Genomic DNA, 17,661 nt, shown 5'->3' on the forward strand with positions numbered 1-17,661 from the left:
TTCACGAAGCAATATTTCGAAGTGGAACCAACAATATACAGTAGTGTTCAGAATAATAGTAGTGCTATGTGACTAAAAAGATTAATCCAGGTTTTGAGTATATTTCTTATTGTTACATGGGAAACAAGATACCAGTAGATTCAGTAGATTCTCACAAATCCAACAAGACCAAGCATTCATGATATGCACACTCTTAAGGCTATGAAATTGGGCTATTAGTAAAAAAAGTAGAAAAGGGGGTGTTCACAATAATAGTAGTGTGGCATTCAGTCAGTGAGTCGTCAATTTTGTGGAACAAACAGGTGTGAATCAGGTGTCCCCTATTTAAGGATGACGCCAGCACCTGTTGAAGATGCTTTTCTCTTTGAAAGCCTGAGGAAAATGGGACGTTCAAGACATGGTTAAGAAGAACAGCGTAGTTTGATTAAAAAGTTGATTGGAGAGGGGAAAACCTATACGCAGGTGCAAAAAATTATAGGCTGTTCATCTACAATGATCTCCAATGCTTTAAAATGGACAAAAAAAAACAGAGACACATGGAAGAAAACAGAAAACAACCATCAAAATGGATAGAAGAATAACCAGAATGGCAAAGGCTTACCCATTGATCAGCTCCAGATGATCAAAGACAGTCTGGAGCTACCTGTAAGTGCTGTGACAGTTAGAAGACGCCTGTGTGAAGCTAATTTATTTGCAAGAATTCCCCACAAAGTCCCTCTGTTAAAAGACATGTGCAGAAGAGGTTACAATTTGCCTAAGAACACATCAACTGGCCTAAAGAGGAATGGAGGAATATTTTGTGGATTGATGAGAGTAAAATTGTTCTTTTTGGGTCCAAGGGCCGCAGACAGTTTTTGAGATGACCCCCAAACTCTGAATTCAAGCCACAGTTCACAGTGAAGACAGTGAAGCATGGTGGTGCAAGCATCATGATATGGGCATGTTTCTCCTACTATGGTGTTGGGCCTATATATCGCATACCAGGTATCATGGATCAGTTTGGATATGTCAAAATACTTGAAGAGATCATGTTGCCTTATGCTGAAGAGAACATGCCCTTGAAATAGGTGTTTCAACAAGACAATGACCCCAAGCACACGAGTCAACCAGCAAAATCTTGGTTCCAGCCAACAAAATTAATGCCGCGCAGATGTGAAGAAATCATGAAAAACTGTGGTTATACAACTAAATACTAGTTTAGTGATTCACAGGATTGCTAAAAAAAAGCAGTTTGAACATAATAGTTCTGAGTTTGTACCATCAACGGCAGATGCTACCATTATTGTGAACACCCCCTTTTCTACTTTTTTTTTTACTAATAGCCCAATTTCATAGCCTTAAGAGTGTGCATATCATGAATGCTTGGTCTTGTTGGATTTGTGAGAATCTACTGAATCTACTAGTACCTTGTTTCCCATGTAACAATAAGAAATATACTCAAAACCTGGATTAATCTTTATAGTCACATAGCACGACTATTATTCTGAACATTACTGTAAGTAGAAGCCACATATGAGCAAAATGACCCCATTACTAACCAGAAACGCTGGTTTATGCCCTGCAGCCAGTCTCCTCTGTGTAATGCCTGACCCCGTTAGATTTCACAAACTAAGCAGGGTTGTTCCTGGTTAGCACTTACAACCACTGGCAAAAATTATGGAATCTACCCGGCCTGGAGGATGTTCATTCAGTTGTTTAATTTTATAGAAAAAAAGCAGATCACAGACATGACACAAAACTAAAGTGATTTCAAATGGCAACTTTCTGGCTTTAAGAAACACTATAAGAAATCAAGAAAAAAAAATTGTGGCAGTCAGTAACGGTTACTTTTTTAGACCAAGCAGAGGGAAAAAAATATGGACTCACTCAATTCTGAGGAATAAATTATGGAATCACCCTGTAAATTTTCATCCCCAAAACTAACACCTACATCAAATCAGATCTGCTCGTTAATCTGCATCTAAAAAGGAGTGATCACACCTTGGAGAGCTGTTGCACCAAGTGGACTGACATGAAACATGGCTCCAACATGAGAGATGTCAATTGAAACAAAGGAGAGGATTATCAAACTCTTAAAAGAGGGTAAATCATCACGCAATGTTGCAAAAGATGTTGGTTGTTCACAGTCTGCTGTGTCTAAACTCTGGACCAAATACAAACAACATGGGAAGGTTGTTAAAGGCAAACATACTGGTAGACCAAGGAAGACATCAAAGCGTCAATACAGAAAACTTAAAGCAGTATGTCTCAAAAATCGAAAATGCACAACAAAACAAATGAGGAACGAATGGGAGGAAACTGGAGTCAACGTCTGTGACCGAACTGTAAGAAACTGCCTAAAGGAAATGGGATTTACATACAGAAATGCTAAACAAAAGCCATCATTAACACCTAAACAGAAAAAAACAAGGTTACAGTGGGCTAAGGAAAAGCAATTGTGGGCTGTGGTTGACTGCATGAAAGTCATATTCAGTGATGAATCTCAAATCTGCATTGGGCAAGGTGATGATGCTGGAACTTTTGTTTGGTGCCGTTCCAATGAGATTTATAAAGATGACTGCCTGAAGAGAACATGTAAATTTCCACAGTCATTGATAATATGGGGCTGCATGTCAGGTAAAGGCACTGGGGAGAGACTGTCATTACATCAATCAATAAATGCACAAGTTTACGTTGATATTTGGATACTTTTCTATCCCATCAATTGAAAGGATATTTGGGGATGATGAAATCATTTTTCAAGATGATAATGCATCTTGCCATAAAGCAAAACTGTGAAAACATTCCTTGCAGATTGATGAAGAGTACTGTTTGTCACTCATTAAGTCCATGCCTCAGAGACTGCAAGCTGTTATAAAAGCCAGAGGTGGTGCAACAAAATACTAGTGATGTGTTGGAGCGTTCTTTTGTTTTTTCATGATTCCATAATTTTTTCCTCAGAATTGAGTGATTCCTTTTTTTTTTTTTCCCCTCTGCTTGGTCTAAAAAAGTAACCGTTACTGACTGCCGCAATTTTTGTCCTGATTTCTTATAGCGTTTCTTAAAGCCAGAACAGTTGCCATTTGAAATGACTTTAGTTTTGTGTCATGTCTGTGATCTGTTTTTTTCTACAAAATTTAAACAACTGAATGAACATCCTCCGAGGCCGGTAATTCCATAATTTTTTGCCAGGGGTTGTAGATGGGTGACCACTTCTGAAGAGCAGGTGCCGTGCATGTTTCTCCAGGTAAAACGGAGTTGTGTGAGGAAGTGCATCCGGTATAAAAACCTGTGCCAATTCCTAATGCCGATTCTGTGCTGGAGCCGCTGTGGCAACCCTGAACAAAAACACGAGCAGCCGCAAGGCAAACAACAAGAGCGCTCTATTCGTTCTGGAGCCTGTTAAACTGAAGTGCAAGAATTAGAGCTATGCTACCTGTAACTGCTTAATCTCAATACTTGCATTGAGTTTGCCTGCGTCTGGCTGGTGTGAAAACAAAGCCCTCAAGTTTGACAATTGTGTCTGTAAACAGAAGCTGATCTCACAGTGTTCGTCTTCTTCTGGAAAGTGGAACTCGATTGGTAGTTCATGGGGACACAATCTTTTTATGGGTTTTTTGCAAGCTGTGCAGATTTGTGATTGTCTGAGCAAATGCGACTGAGCTATTAAGTCAAACTTCGACTCAGTCTTTAGCGTCTGACAGCAAAACATTTAATACAATGTGCAGTGCTCACATGGAGCTCAGAAATTCGGCTGTTGGCTCAACAGGAGACCACAGTTCACTTAGACAGACTGAGTTCCAGCTTTTCTATCAAACCATGCGAGTTCACACCTCCCCAAATAAACCAAAATATTAGAATAGATGCACCAGAGTCCCCCTAAGATAGACTAAACAGGGTGGTGTGAAAGGAGCCACACTCACTTTCTCAGCATGCTGATGTCTTAAAAACGTGAAGCAAATAGTACCAGACATCAATTTCAGATCTCTAAAGAGAAACCTGTTTCTGAGCCCGCTGCTTTAAATGCAAATGGACTGATGTTTTCCAACAAATAATGACTTAAAGGTGCTATAAATGATTTCCAGCAATAAGATGTTGCACCTGCACCAGCAACTTAGGATCAAAACACTTGCAGCGCCCGCACCCGATGGAGCCGAAGGAATGCAGTAGCAGTTGGACTCTGCAGAGATTTTTAAATCTAGACTGAAAACATCTTTTTTCCCCTGTTTTATCACTAGTATTTTATGTTATTGTGTGTTTCTTTTATTTCTTTTTGCTTTTTTATGTTTTATATGCTTTTAAATTTTTAATTCATTTTGTTCTGCTTTTTCAAGCTGTGCTGTGTGAAGCGCCTTGAGGCGACCTCGTCGTGAATTGGCGCTATAAAATGAGCAAATTTAGAATTTTTGAATTTCAGCGGCTCACTGTGTGGGAAAATCCACATGTATATTGATTCTAGCATGATTATATTTTTGGTCAGATGTCTTTTTTAACTTCTGAACTTGGATTTTGGGATGAATTTATAGAAAGTTGCTGCTGTCCACCATCTTGAATGACAGCTATGCAGTGACAACTACTGACTGGCAAAGTAAAGAAGGAACAGGAATGCTCAAATTAAAACACACACAGCAGTCTCTGAACGGGACACCATTAAGCCATTAAATATTTACAAAGAAAATAATTGTTGGCTGCAATAAGAATGTATAAAATGCTATTTAGAGCACTTTTAACGGTGTGCATTTCTCTCCCACAGAACATATGGCTGTTCTGCACAGTGTGTAGAGAGACGAAGCAGGCATGTCTCACAGTGTAAGATGCTCACATATGGACTTCTGTGAAACATCTAATTAATCAGTTAAGTTAAAGAAATTGATTAAATCTTCAAACGCCCTGTCCACATGTGTCCCATTAGGTTGTGGTTGGGTTCCTGACAGAAAAAAAAAATACTTGCGTGATAATCACTAACTCCACCGCAATCAAACTGACATGAGTTTATCTATCCTTTCCCAACTTGTGTTGATTAATACCGATCAACATGGTGAACCTCTCCAGGACACACACAGATATAACAACGGCTTTACATGTAAACAGACTGACAACACCGATAATACATCATTACTGTTGGAAAATGTAACTACGGTTGTGTCAAATCTTATGTAAAAGGTGTGATAGAGTTAAGTGGGCTGCAAAGCCACATGTCAGCATTAACATCCAGCAAACCCAGAGAACAAAAGCATTGGAGGAGGAAATTGTGGTGTTTTATTTTAGCCTGGTGATGAGAGACATGTTTAAAAGCCTCGAAATAAACACATGCAAGCACCTCCTCATTAAGGTGTTCGGCTCAAAACAAGGTTGCAAGAATAATAATTGCTAGAAACATTCTTTCACAGCACTGCCATTCCTGCTGTTGATTAAAAGAAAACAAAAAGTCTGCCACTGCCTTTTCCCTGTTGTGTGCAGCCCATTTCATGAGGGGTAACTCAAATTTACAGACAAAATTACAAGGATATAAAAGTCACACTGTTCTTTCCCAGCAGCCATAAAATATTCTGCTGTAAAGCAAATAAAAAGAGTTGGTGTGCATTAAGAAAAAACAAAAACATTTAAGAAGAAGAAGAAATTCACTCAACAAAGACTGCCATCAGAGATGTAATGTACTGTGGGAAGTAAGCCCTGTGTCCGTATAGTGTATTTTTCTGGTTTATATAAAAAAATAAAATTTAAAAAAAGCGCTGACGTAGGGTCCAATAAATGCTTCATTCCAGCACCTCATCTCTATGCTTTGTGAAAAAGCACTGCTCCTTTGTTTCTATGACAACAACAAACAGCTAACGACTACCTTATAATGTTCACTGATAAAAGCACTCACCCTGAGCAGGAACATAGTGTCTCTCCAATCTCCTACAACAGATATATGGGTTTTTTGTCTCTATTGTGATAGTTTTTGTGGTATCAGCTGACCATAGACAGAAATGGCAAAAAAGTTCTCCTTCCATGAGGATGAAAAGTTCTGCTGCATCTGATTAATTGCCTGAAAAGGCGCTGCAGTGATGTCACTGTGCTTTTCTGAAAAGTTCTGAGTGAAAAGGTGACACACTCTGTTACAAAAATAAAAAGACACTGGGTGCAGCGCATTTAAAGCTGCTGAAAAAGATGCTGATACCTTTATTTAAAAAATAAAAAACATGGTACCTGGACACAGGACCTGAGAAGTTATGGCTAGTCCTTAATCCCCTATTTACTACCGGTGTGTGCTGGGCGCCTTGCATGGCAACAGCCTGACATCGGGGTGAATGTGAGGCATTGATGTGTAAAGCGTCAGATGGAAAATCGCGATATAAATGCAGTCCATTTATGGCTGGAAAATATCTTTTCTAAACTTATAAACTCATTAGAAAATTTCTGATTTGTATTACACTTCTGCATCTCATAGCTGCACAGCAGACTCTGTTAATCTAAGAGGCTAGCAAACAAAGTACTACTACAGTGCTCAGGTAGTATTTTAGGGCCCCTTCATACATAGTGCGAATATGGAGAACTCAGGGCAACTCACCTTGTAAAAGCTCGCATGAGCGCACCACGAAACATCGAGCCGACGGGCAGGTGTGCACAATTCCGGTGTGACGGTTCATGCCCGCGGGAAAACAGTGCCAGCTGCTGTGAAGAAACAATTAAAGAACATGCTGCGATGGTTGCGTGCACCCGGGAACACAGCAGCTTTTCACAGCAGCTGCACAATGTGGTTACAAAACGTGCAGCTGCTATGAAAATAAAAAAAATTAAAATTACATGCCAGCCACGGGAATCGAACCCACACCTACCAAAAGCTCTGATTGCCAGTCACAAACTTTACCACTGAGCTACCATCGCTGTCCTGTGAAAGCTGTGGGAAACTGCCTGATATCAGGAGGCACATGGACATATTTTTTTAATAAAACCACACAGCATATAAAATCACCGCTCTTATCAAGCGGACAATACAAATATGATCCGTCTTTTCCTCTGTAGATGACCCATGGTCACAGACGTACAGTCCTGAAATGACATGAATGAGAAGCAATGGGCTCTTATGTCCACATCTGCTGTCGGCGTGTGCAGCCGGCCCCGCGTGTGTCCTGCCCTGGATGGCGTGCCGCAGGACAGCCATCTCCAGCTGTGACGTCCAGATCTACAGCTCCCCACAGCTGCTCCTGTCTGCGGCCACACCCCCTGTCAGTTCAGCACAAACACCAATGTGTCACTGTGTCTGTTTGCAAAGCCACACTTGTGGGAAACTTAGACAAATTTCACATCCACCTCGACTGTGATTGTCTGCAGGCTGTTTTCAAGATGATAAAAAATGTGTGATCAGTCACACTAAGTGCCATGCGAGCGATGTTAGATGTTCCGAGTGTGTCACCTGGAATTTTGCAGACACCTGCCGCGAGAGGGTTTGATGGGTTCACACAGCGCACAGTCTGTCTTTCAGCCGCTGGTGTGCGCAAACAGTTGTAGCAACAGGTGTACGAGGCAGCTACAAGTTTACGTTTTGCATACGATTCCTGCTTCATGCGCCCTTTATGTGCAAATCGACCAAATTCGCACTATGTGTGAAGGGGTCCTTAATATAGAGAGCACAGTACATCATGCATGTGTGACATCAGACTGCACGCTCAGATGTGACATGTCACTTTGCACTAAAATACCAGAAGTTCGGGGTGTGAGATATAACGATATGACATCATGAACGATTAAAATGTCAACACAGAATTGTTTCTGTTATACCTCTAATGAGGTTATTTGAGAAAAACACTCTGTACAACAGAAGAAGGAAACTCTGCTGCAGCCTGGCAATCAATAGGAGTTCCATAAAAACTGTGGAAAATGAAGGTTTCAAAAGACTGAACAAAATAGCTGATCTTCACACTTCACAACCTCTGGCAGATGCAGAAAATGTTGAGGAAATGTAAAGTTAGTGTGGCTTAAAAAAAAACAACAACCAAAAAACAAACAAAAAAAACAAAAAACAACAAAAAAAAAAACAATGATATCGGCACCCGAGTATGCCATCAGTAGATAAGTGGATCATCACAGACCTACTGGACAGAAAAGAGCAATTTCTGGGTTTGCAACTAATACTAACGTAAAGACACTATATCATGCATAATAAATTACATAATGTTTCATTCCTTGGCTGAGGTCATGTGAACATTACAAATTTATATTCACAGGAGAACTCATCGCAATTATTTGACTATCAAATTCCAATTTGCATATATCAATGAATCAAGTGTATGGGTTACTAGAACACAAACAGCTGACAACAAACGTGCCATCATATTTATATTACTTACAAGGATTTTCTTCCATTCTTTGAATCATGGGCTTGAATAGAATTTGGATTTGAAATGGCAAGAATTTACGTTGTAAAAAAATAAATAATAATTCTACAAGTTGTTACAATTCTATGTGTACCTACATTCTACAAAATTAAATAAATTAATTATGGATGCAAACATGTCTAACCTAAAGTTAAGATACAACAGAAACAAATCAGCTTTCACACTGCAATTTGTGATTAATTTTTATCAATTTCTTTGTACAAAAACCAACCAACAAAGTAGTCATATCTCAAAATTACATTAATATATATGTATGTATGAGAATATTCATGTCAAAATAGTTCCTCTTAAATGTGTATGATCTTAACATGCAAAACAATCATAAGATCACCGACTGTGATGCATTTAAAAAAAGAACCACTAGTGTATAAAAATGATGCAAATGCTTTTATTTTTTTCTTCTTACCTTGGCTGGCGTGGCTCAGGTGAGGGTCTAGACTGGGCGAGCGAGGTTCTGCAAAGTCATCACTTCCACCATCTGCAGATGAGGAGCACAAAGAGAAAGACAGAGAGTGAGTTCTGTGGTGATGGTAACGTGGGGATGAAGCACGTGGGAGTAGTGAGGCCAGCTCCTCTCCAATCAACCAGGTGTGCAACCTCAGCACCCCCAGCAGGCTGCTCACACACAGACCCTTCACACCCTTCCTCCTAGAGTCGAGGCGACACCGTACGGTGGCGAATGGGGAGCGAGCAGCCACGATCCACTTCTTCTGTCTCCCCATAGTTAGACTATGCAATCAAGAAGCGATTTGCCATCTACTGGAAAATGAAACAAGGTCTGCCTGTGCAGGTAAGTGACCTCCTTCTGCATTACAGCTACAGGCTCAGAGTTAAGTAGCCTGTATGACTCAATAAGTGTGGATGACCAGCAAAACAGTGGGCGTTTCCCCAAAATAGATCCACATACTGTTCATGATACAAGGATCAATTATGCTCAAGGGCAGGCAGGCTGTGTTGGGGGGGGGGCATGACATCACTGGCCAGCATCATCAGCATCATCAGGGAGCTGTTTTATAATCTGCAGCTGTTCAACATGCCGAAGGATTTACTGTGAAGCGTGATAACCTATCGGACTAGGATTTGGAAAGTCATCACTGTTCAACGTGATTTTTCTTACATGGAGTTTTTCAACAGATTTTGGGTAATTTGGAGGTACTGAATCTGAATCTAGTGTTAAGTTTTTGCCAATCACGTCATGTTTTTGAGATATGAAAACCTATTTCTCGTATCAAGCACTGAAGCAAAAGCTGCATTCTCGCACACCTCTTCAGCTCCAGACACTATATTATGGCTCTTGTTCACACTTCATGAAGCTGGTTTAAAAACTATGCTTTTGAAGCTGCTTTTATGCATGAGTAGTGGCGCAAAGCATGTGAGTGAATGAGCAACTTTTGCATAATCCATCAATAAGGAACATGCAGTTTGCAAAAACATGTAATGTGATAGAGGAAATCTGAGCTCAGATTCAGATTCAGCACCCCAAAATGACCCTAAATCAGTTCTCAAAGGCCATGCAAGAAAAAAAAATTTGACCAGTGTAATTTAGAATTTAGGGTGGGGGTGGAAATTCCACTAGATGTAGAACAAGAGGCACCTGGAGTACGTACCATCACATTAAGACACTGTGTTTATGTGTGACAATGTTTTTACCCATGAAATTATGTTACAATAATATAATATTAGAATGTAATCAGAATACACTGAGTCACAGTATTGGAATAACTGTACCAAGATAATTGTGAGCACATCTTTTGGGAACAAACTTCAAATCGTCACGTGCTGAGCTAAATGAGGTCTCATTACGTCAACCAACTGTTTCGCAGATATCCATCCATTTTTTTCCACTTTATCCGGAGTCGGGTCACGGGGGCAGCAGCTCAAACAAAGCCGCCCAGACCTCCCGATCCACACACACCTCCCCCCAGCTCCTCTGGGGGAACCCCAAGGCATTCCCAAGCCAGCCGAGAGACGCAGTCCCTCCAGTGTGTCCCGGGTCTTCCCCGGGCCTCCTCCCGATGGGACGTGCCAAGAACACCTCTCGAGCGAGGCGTCCAGAAAAGATGCCCGAGCCACTTCAGCTGGCTCCTTTTGACATGGAGGAGCAGCGGATCGACTCCGAGCTCCTCCCGAGTGACCAAACTCCTCACCCTATCTCTAAGGGAGCGCCCAGCCACCCTGCGGAGGAAACTCATCTCGGCCACTTGTACTCGCATTCTCATTCTTTCGGTCATGAGCCAAATCTCATGACCATAGGTGAGGGTTGGAATATAGATCGATCGGTAAATCTCACTGAACTCATCCATCACCCAGGCCGAAGTCACAGAGGTGGTTAGAAAGCTCCTCGGTGGCAAGGCTCCTGGGGTGGATGAAATCCGTCCTGAGTACCTTAAGTCTCTGGATGTTGTGGGACTGTCTTGGTTGACACGCCTCTGCAACATCGCATGGTGGTCAGGGACAGTACCTCTGGATTGGCAGACCGGGGTGGTGGTCCCTGTTTAAGAAGGGGGACCGGAGGGTGTTTTCCATCTACAGGATGATCACACATCTCAGCCTCCCTGGTAAGGTCTATTCCAGAGTACTGGAGAGGAGAATTCGACCGATAGTCGAACCTCGGATTCAGGAGGAGCAGTGTGGTTTTTGTCCTGGTCGCGGCACACTGGACCAGCTCTACACACGCCATCGGGTGCTTGAGGGTTCATGGGAGTTCGCCCAACCAGTCCACATGTGCTTTGTGGATCTGGAGAAGGCGTTCGACCGTGTCCCTCGGGACACCCTGTGGGGGGTGCTCAGGGAGTACAGGGTCCGGGGTCCTTTGCTAAGGGCTATCCGGTCCCTGTATGACCACAGCAGGAGCTTGGTTCGCATTGCTGGTCATAAGCCAAACCTGTTTCCAGTGCACGTTGGTCTCCGCCAGGGCTGCCCTTTGTCACCGGTTCTGTTCATTATTTTTATGGACAGAATTTCTAGGCACAGCCAGGGTGTAGAGGGGGTCTGGTTTGGGAACCACAGAATCTCATCTCTGCTGTTTGCGGACGATTGTGGTTCTGTTGGCTTTGTCAAATCAGGACCTTCAGCCTGCACTGGGGCGGTTTGCAGCTGCGTGTGAAGCGTCCAAGATGAAAATCAGCACCTCCAAATCCAAGGCCATGGTTCTCGACTGGAAAAAGGTGCCTTGCCCTCTTCAGGTCGGTGGAGTGTTCTTGCCTCAAGTGGAAGAGTTTAAGTATCTCGGGGTCTTGTTCACGAGCGAGGGACGGAAGGAGCCTGAGATCGACAGACGTATCGGTGCAGCGTCTGCAGTGATGCGGTCGCTGTATCGGACCATTGTGGTGAAGAGAGAGCTGAGTAGGGGGGCAAAGCTCTCGATTTACCGATTGATCTATGAACGATCTGTTTCGCAAACAAATTTTTCAAAAGATTCCAGGCCATTTGTCACCTGTGGTGTTTAAACAAATCCAACACAAGTGAATAAACTACAATTACAATGTTTTGTCTCACAATACAATGGACTGTTTACCTTAAAATACATATTCTCTAACATACTGTGATATTTGTCAGGTTTTTACGTGTGCATGCAAACACTGATTCTGCCTCAGCTTGGCTTTGACCGCCACTGGGGGAAGTACCACATACAGCTGCAGAAAGTGCAGTATATAAGAAGCCCAGAAGAAGAAAGCAGCTGTTGTTAGCTTAGCAATAATAGCATGAACTTTTCTGACAGTACTAAACAATGAACCGAACATAAAGTTCAAACTGATACACTGACCTGTTACACCGCTGACCAATATCGGACAGTAAAACAAGATTAACTCAACCATCTACCAATGTAGTACCATCTATGACTTTAAAATTTATTAAAATTTGCATCAGTGAACTGATACACCCTGACTAAAAATAAGCAAAAAGTTGCATTATTTATGGAAAGGGTAAAGCACAAGCAAGTTTTTTTTTTAACGACAGTCAAAAAAAAGTCCTATGTTGACATAAGGTTTTGTGCGATAAGTACAACAGTGAGAACGAAGGACTGTATATTTTGGCAAGCCTTGAATTGTGTTTCAATCACTGAACTTGCTATCATCCCAGAAAACCCAAACAAATACTCAAGTATTATCTCGCTCATCACAAATTCTCACGGAGCACTGGGGCCTTGTGTGGGCAGCCACACAGCGGGCAGATTGGCTTGCTGGTGAAAGATCAAGCTTGTCGATGGACAGATAGAATAAGCCGTGGGGCATAATTGTGAGAGAACTGAGCTGTTCCGAGACTGACACGATTGTGGAAAGGTGTGTGTGTGCTGCATGGGATTTGGCACTCTTATCTGACTGAGGCCACGGGGGCCACCTCTAATTAATAACCGAACCAACAAATCCGAGGACTTGAATGAATTTTGAGGAAATGAATGTAATTCCACATTGATTGAAGCATTTTAGTCAGTCTGGGTAATGATGTTTATGGACAAAATCATGTGTACACATTAAATCCTGCTGCCAAAAGCTCAAGTGCTTGTGTGGAGTGTGAGGCTATGAGCGGAAATCTCAATGATGCACAGAAATAGATTCTGCACACTTGCTATGCTTATGTGTCAGTATCTGATTAACACCTTAGGTGACGTTTACAGGAACTTGCATGACACGTTCGCTCGCTCAAAATGTCATTATATGATGCTAAATGTTAAAAGCCCGGAGGACGGGATAACGCAACGATTAGTGAGATTACAATAGAATGCATGTTTCTCTGGCCCTGTCCTCTTGAGATGTGTGGTGATAATGCTTAATTTTTTTTAAAAAGGAACAAGTGAGTAATGCAGACAAAACCCCAACCCATAGCTTCAGGCCCCGGATGGAAATAAAGCTGCTTTCCTTCAGGTTAAATTTAATTCCACCCACTAAGTGACAATGCTATGTTAAACCTTCAATTAAAATATAAATTGACACTGAGGTTTGGAAAAACTTAGTCTCTCTCTCTCTCTCTCTCTCTCTCAGGATTTTGGTACATTTCATAGTGAGAAAGCGGAATATTCAGTTCTTTATTGCAGACTGTGTCCTTGTTACTACTGATCGTGGTACAACATAGTGCCACATAGATCAATGACCCATTAAGCAGGGGACAAGCAAAGCGTAGACGCATTGCTGATGAAAGACAGATACATTTTCATTCCAGTCATGAAGGCAGACAGTGGATGCTACTTTAGTTCCTCATAAAACTGGATGTTGTGTGGGTTTGTGGAAACCGGCTGCTAAGGTGTGTCTATTGCCGAGGAAAGGTTTGCTGACCTCAGCTTCGACACTGTAATCTTTGCAGAATCAATGAATCCCCTGACTGAAGTGCTTGAGGAGCTGAGTGAGGAATCAGGAGTGTTTTATTTTGTGGTTGTACTGGAACACGGCTAAAATCCAGGCTTTCAATGACTTCTTTGGCCTTTGTGTCGGGCATCACAAGTGTCTCTGTGGTGAAAATACTGAACTTGGAGAGATGTTCACCTGTCTTGGCAGTGGCATTCATGTGCATCCTTCGTCTTTGAGAACGGGACACACCTGGGACAGAGATGTTTGGTGATGCTGATAACTGCAGAAAAACCAAGATCCAAGCCTTTAAGGTCCTCATGATTCCCGTCTTACCGTATGGTTGTGAGACTTTAATGTTAACCAGTGACAACTGGATGTCTTTGGTACTGGATCTCTTCAGAAGTTCAATGAAATTACTTTGTGTGATAGGAGACGTTCCTTGGGAGACTCAGGTGAGGAATATTATTTGCACTGTTTTTTCGTCAGCTACGACATTTTGGACATATGATGCATTTCTCTGGGCATGATCAGGCATGTACACGTATAGCCTCGGCTAACAGATTATCTTCCAGATAGGTGTTGATGAGTCAACAGGCAATGCTGAGTTTTCCACAAGGGCTCCACTTTAATGACAATAAAAAACAACCCAGAGCATCACCAAACAAATGCCAGACAGTGGCTAACAAATACATGGACAAAGCTATCGTTAGTGTAAATCTTCAAGTTTATGCACCTGACTGTTCACATTACTCAAGAGTGTAGAAGTTGTCTTTTGGTGAAAAGACGAGCCGAAACTTCTCATTAAGACTCTTTGAGTCACGTTTTTTAACAGACTACAAACATGGCACTGCGCATTTTTTAACGGACTACAAACATGGTGCCGCGCGCCAACAGAAAAGCCGGAAACAGAACACGTCACCCGAGCTCTTAAAGGGACCACTACTATTACATGAATCACAACATAGCACCTAACAGAACGCTTATAAGAAAGTGAATTATGCCGTCAGTGTTGAGAGCACTACACATGCCCCCCCAGAATTCACTTTAACAGGACACCTGAACAAAAAAGAATGTATCAACGGCGTGGGGGGCAAATCAAACGTCCAGTGCGGCTCCGCCGTATGGGAGAAGGCGGAACCGCCCCCTCAGTGGCTGTCTGCAGGGGGAACAGGAAAAGGGGGCCTAGTCAGAGGCCGTCCTCGTTTTGGGGGTTGCGCCAACTCAACTGGCGTGGCCAGACCTAGGTGAGCTGGCTTAAGGCGGTCCACAGATATACACTCCGGTTTGCCCCCAATGTCTACCACAAAGTGCTTGTCCCCAGTTTCCACAACACGGAAAGGGCCCTCGTAAGGCGGACGGAGAGGTCTGTGGTGACCATCTGCTCGAATGAAGACATAGCCAGCAGACTGTAGGCTACTGGGGACGTGAGAGTTCGGCAAACCGTGACAGGAAGTAGGAAGTGGAGCAAACAGCCTGGCATTATCCAACAGGCTGGAGCGCTGGGATGTGGCTGACCAAGGGGTCGTGGTGTTAGGGACGAAATCCCCGGGGACCCGTAGTGGCTGACCATAGACCAGCTCTGCGGAGGAGGCCTGAAGGTCTTCCTTCGGTGCTGTCCTGATGCCCAGCATGACCCATAAGAGCTTGTCAGCCCAGGAACTGTCCTTCAGGCTAACACGCAGGGAGGCCTTCATTGACCTGTGAAAACGTTCGCAGAGGCCATTACTCTGGGGGTGGTAGGCCGTGGTGCAGTGGAGTTTAACTCCCAAGCTTCCTGCGACAGCGTTCCAAAGTTCAGAGGTAAACTGAATGCCCCGGTCCGAGGAAATGTCTGATGGGGTGCCAAAACGGGACACCCAGGTGCCAATAAATGCCCGTGCCACATCAGCCGATGTTATAGATGACAGTGGAACAGCCTCTGCCCACCGTGTGGTCCTGTCGACCATAGTGAGCACATGAGTGTAACCCTGCAAGGGTGGAAGTGGGCCAACTAGGTCGATGTTGACATGGTCGAAACGTTGTTCTGGCACTTGAAACTGTTCTAGTGGCGCTTTGGTGTGGCGGTGTACTTTGGCACGTTGGCACTCCACGCAGGTGTTCGCCCAGTCTCTCACGTCCTTTTTAAGACTGTGCCACACAAACTTGGCTGCCACCAGCCATTGTGAGGCCTTGGTTCCAGGGTCTGAGAGGCCATGGATGGTGTCAAAAACAGGTCGCCTCCACTTCGCAGGTACAACAGGCCTAGGAGAGCCCATGGAGACGTCGCAAAGCAGAGTGGTGCCAGCGTCGCCAAATGCCACATCCTGCAGTTGCAGCCCAGTAACGGATGAACGGCAAGCCTGCACGTCTGGGTCTGTGGCCTGCTCTGCTGCCATGCTGTCGTAGTCCAAGCCAAGGTGGACCGCCCCCGCAACAGTGCGGGAGAGGCAATCTGCGACATGGTTGTGCTTTCCAGAAAGGTGTGCAATGTTCGTCGTGAACTCCGAAATGTAAGTCAGCTGTCGCTGTTGCCTGCCTGACCATGGCTGAGTGACTTTGGACATGGTGAAAGTCAGAGGCTTGTGGTCCACAAAAACGGTGAACTGGCGTCCCTCCAGCAGTGAACGAAAAGTGTCGGATGGCGAGGTACACCCCAAGTAGCTCCCGATCGAAGGTGCTATACTTCCGTTCACTGGTACGCAACTGCATGCTGAAAAAGGCGAGAGCCTGCCAGGCATTACCCACCCATTGCTCGTAAACCGCACCGACCGCGTAGTCTGAGGCGTCCGTGGTAAGTGCGATTGGGGCGGAGGAGGCGGGATGGGCCAACATGGCGGCCTTAGCCAGGGCTGTCTTAGCGTCCACAAAAGCCTAGTCTCTTTCCGGGCTCCAGCCCACAGTGTGCTTAGGCTTGCCGCCTTTCAGAGCCTCGTACAAGGGTCGCATAATTTGGGTGGCCCTGGGGAGAAAATGGTGGTAGAAGTTAACCATGCCTAGGAACTCCTGTAAGGCTTTGACAGTGACTGGGCGTGGGAAAGTGGTGATGGCCTCCACTTTTGATGGAAGAGGAACGACCCCGTCCTTTGTGACTCTGTGCCCCAGAAAGTCTATGGTGGACAGGCCGAACTCGCACTTGGCTGAATTGATGATGAGCCCGTGCTTGGTAAGTCGCTCGAACAGAGTGCGAAGGTGCTCTGAAGGTGATGAACTGGCCACCAGGATGTCGTCAAGGTATACAAACATGAAAGGCAGATCCCGTAACACAGAGTCCATGAGCCGCTGGAAAGTTTGAGCAGCATTCTTGAGCCCAAACAGGGTGCGCAGGAACTCAAACAAACCAAACGGCGTGATTACAGCTGTTTTTGGGATGTCGAGAGGGTGTACGGGCACTTGATGGTATCCTCTGATCAGGTCCACCTTCGAAAAAAATGACCTTACCAGCCAGGTGCACTGAAAAATCCTGGATGTGCGGCACTGGGTAGCAGTCAGGCGTTGTCGCGTCGTTGAGCCGTTGGTAGTCCCCACAAGGACGCCAGCCTCTCCCCCCCCGGCTTGGGGACGAGGTGTAGGGGGGAGGCCCAAGGACTGTTGGAGCGACGAACAATCCCCAGGCGCTCCATGGACTCGAACTCTGTCTTGGCCACGGCAAGCTTGTTCGGCTCGAGGCATCGAGCGCGGGTATATACAGGCGGGCCAGTGGTGTCAATGTGATGCTCGACACCGTGCTTGGCTGTGGAAGAGGAGAAGGTGGGCTGTGTGAGTGCTGGGAACTCGGCGAGCAGATGCTGGAAACTGTCCGTGACAGAGAGCAGGCTGGAGAGGTGCAGTGCATCAGAGTCGCTGAGGGCGCATACATACGAACAGAAAGTGACGGCGTCGATCAAGCGCTGATTTTTAACATCCACCAACAGTCCATATGCACACAAAAAATCTGACCCTAAGAGGGGAACGGCTACTTTGGCGGTCACAAAGTCCCAGCTAAAGCGTTGGCCCCCAAAACACAGTTCAACATGCCTTGTGCCGTACGTACCGATGGG

General features: G+C 44.4%; 1 protein-coding gene across 6 annotated transcripts in view; it reads right to left on the bottom strand.

The window, feature by feature from the left end:
• Positions 1 to 17,661, bottom strand: part of tanc2b (tetratricopeptide repeat, ankyrin repeat and coiled-coil containing 2b) — a 381,104-nt gene that overhangs the window by 144,192 nt on the left and 219,251 nt on the right. For all 6 annotated transcript variants that reach the window (XM_034193361.1, XM_034193366.1, XM_034193364.1 and 3 more), the window contains one exon: positions 8,767 to 8,838. The gene's annotated coding sequence lies outside the window, so the exon portion shown is untranslated. Of the gene's footprint in view, positions 1 to 8,766; positions 8,839 to 17,661 lie in introns of those variants that run through there.

Source organism: Thalassophryne amazonica, chromosome 18, assembly GCF_902500255.1.
Source record: "Thalassophryne amazonica chromosome 18, fThaAma1.1, whole genome shotgun sequence".
Taxonomy (NCBI): Eukaryota; Metazoa; Chordata; class Actinopteri; order Batrachoidiformes; family Batrachoididae; genus Thalassophryne; species Thalassophryne amazonica.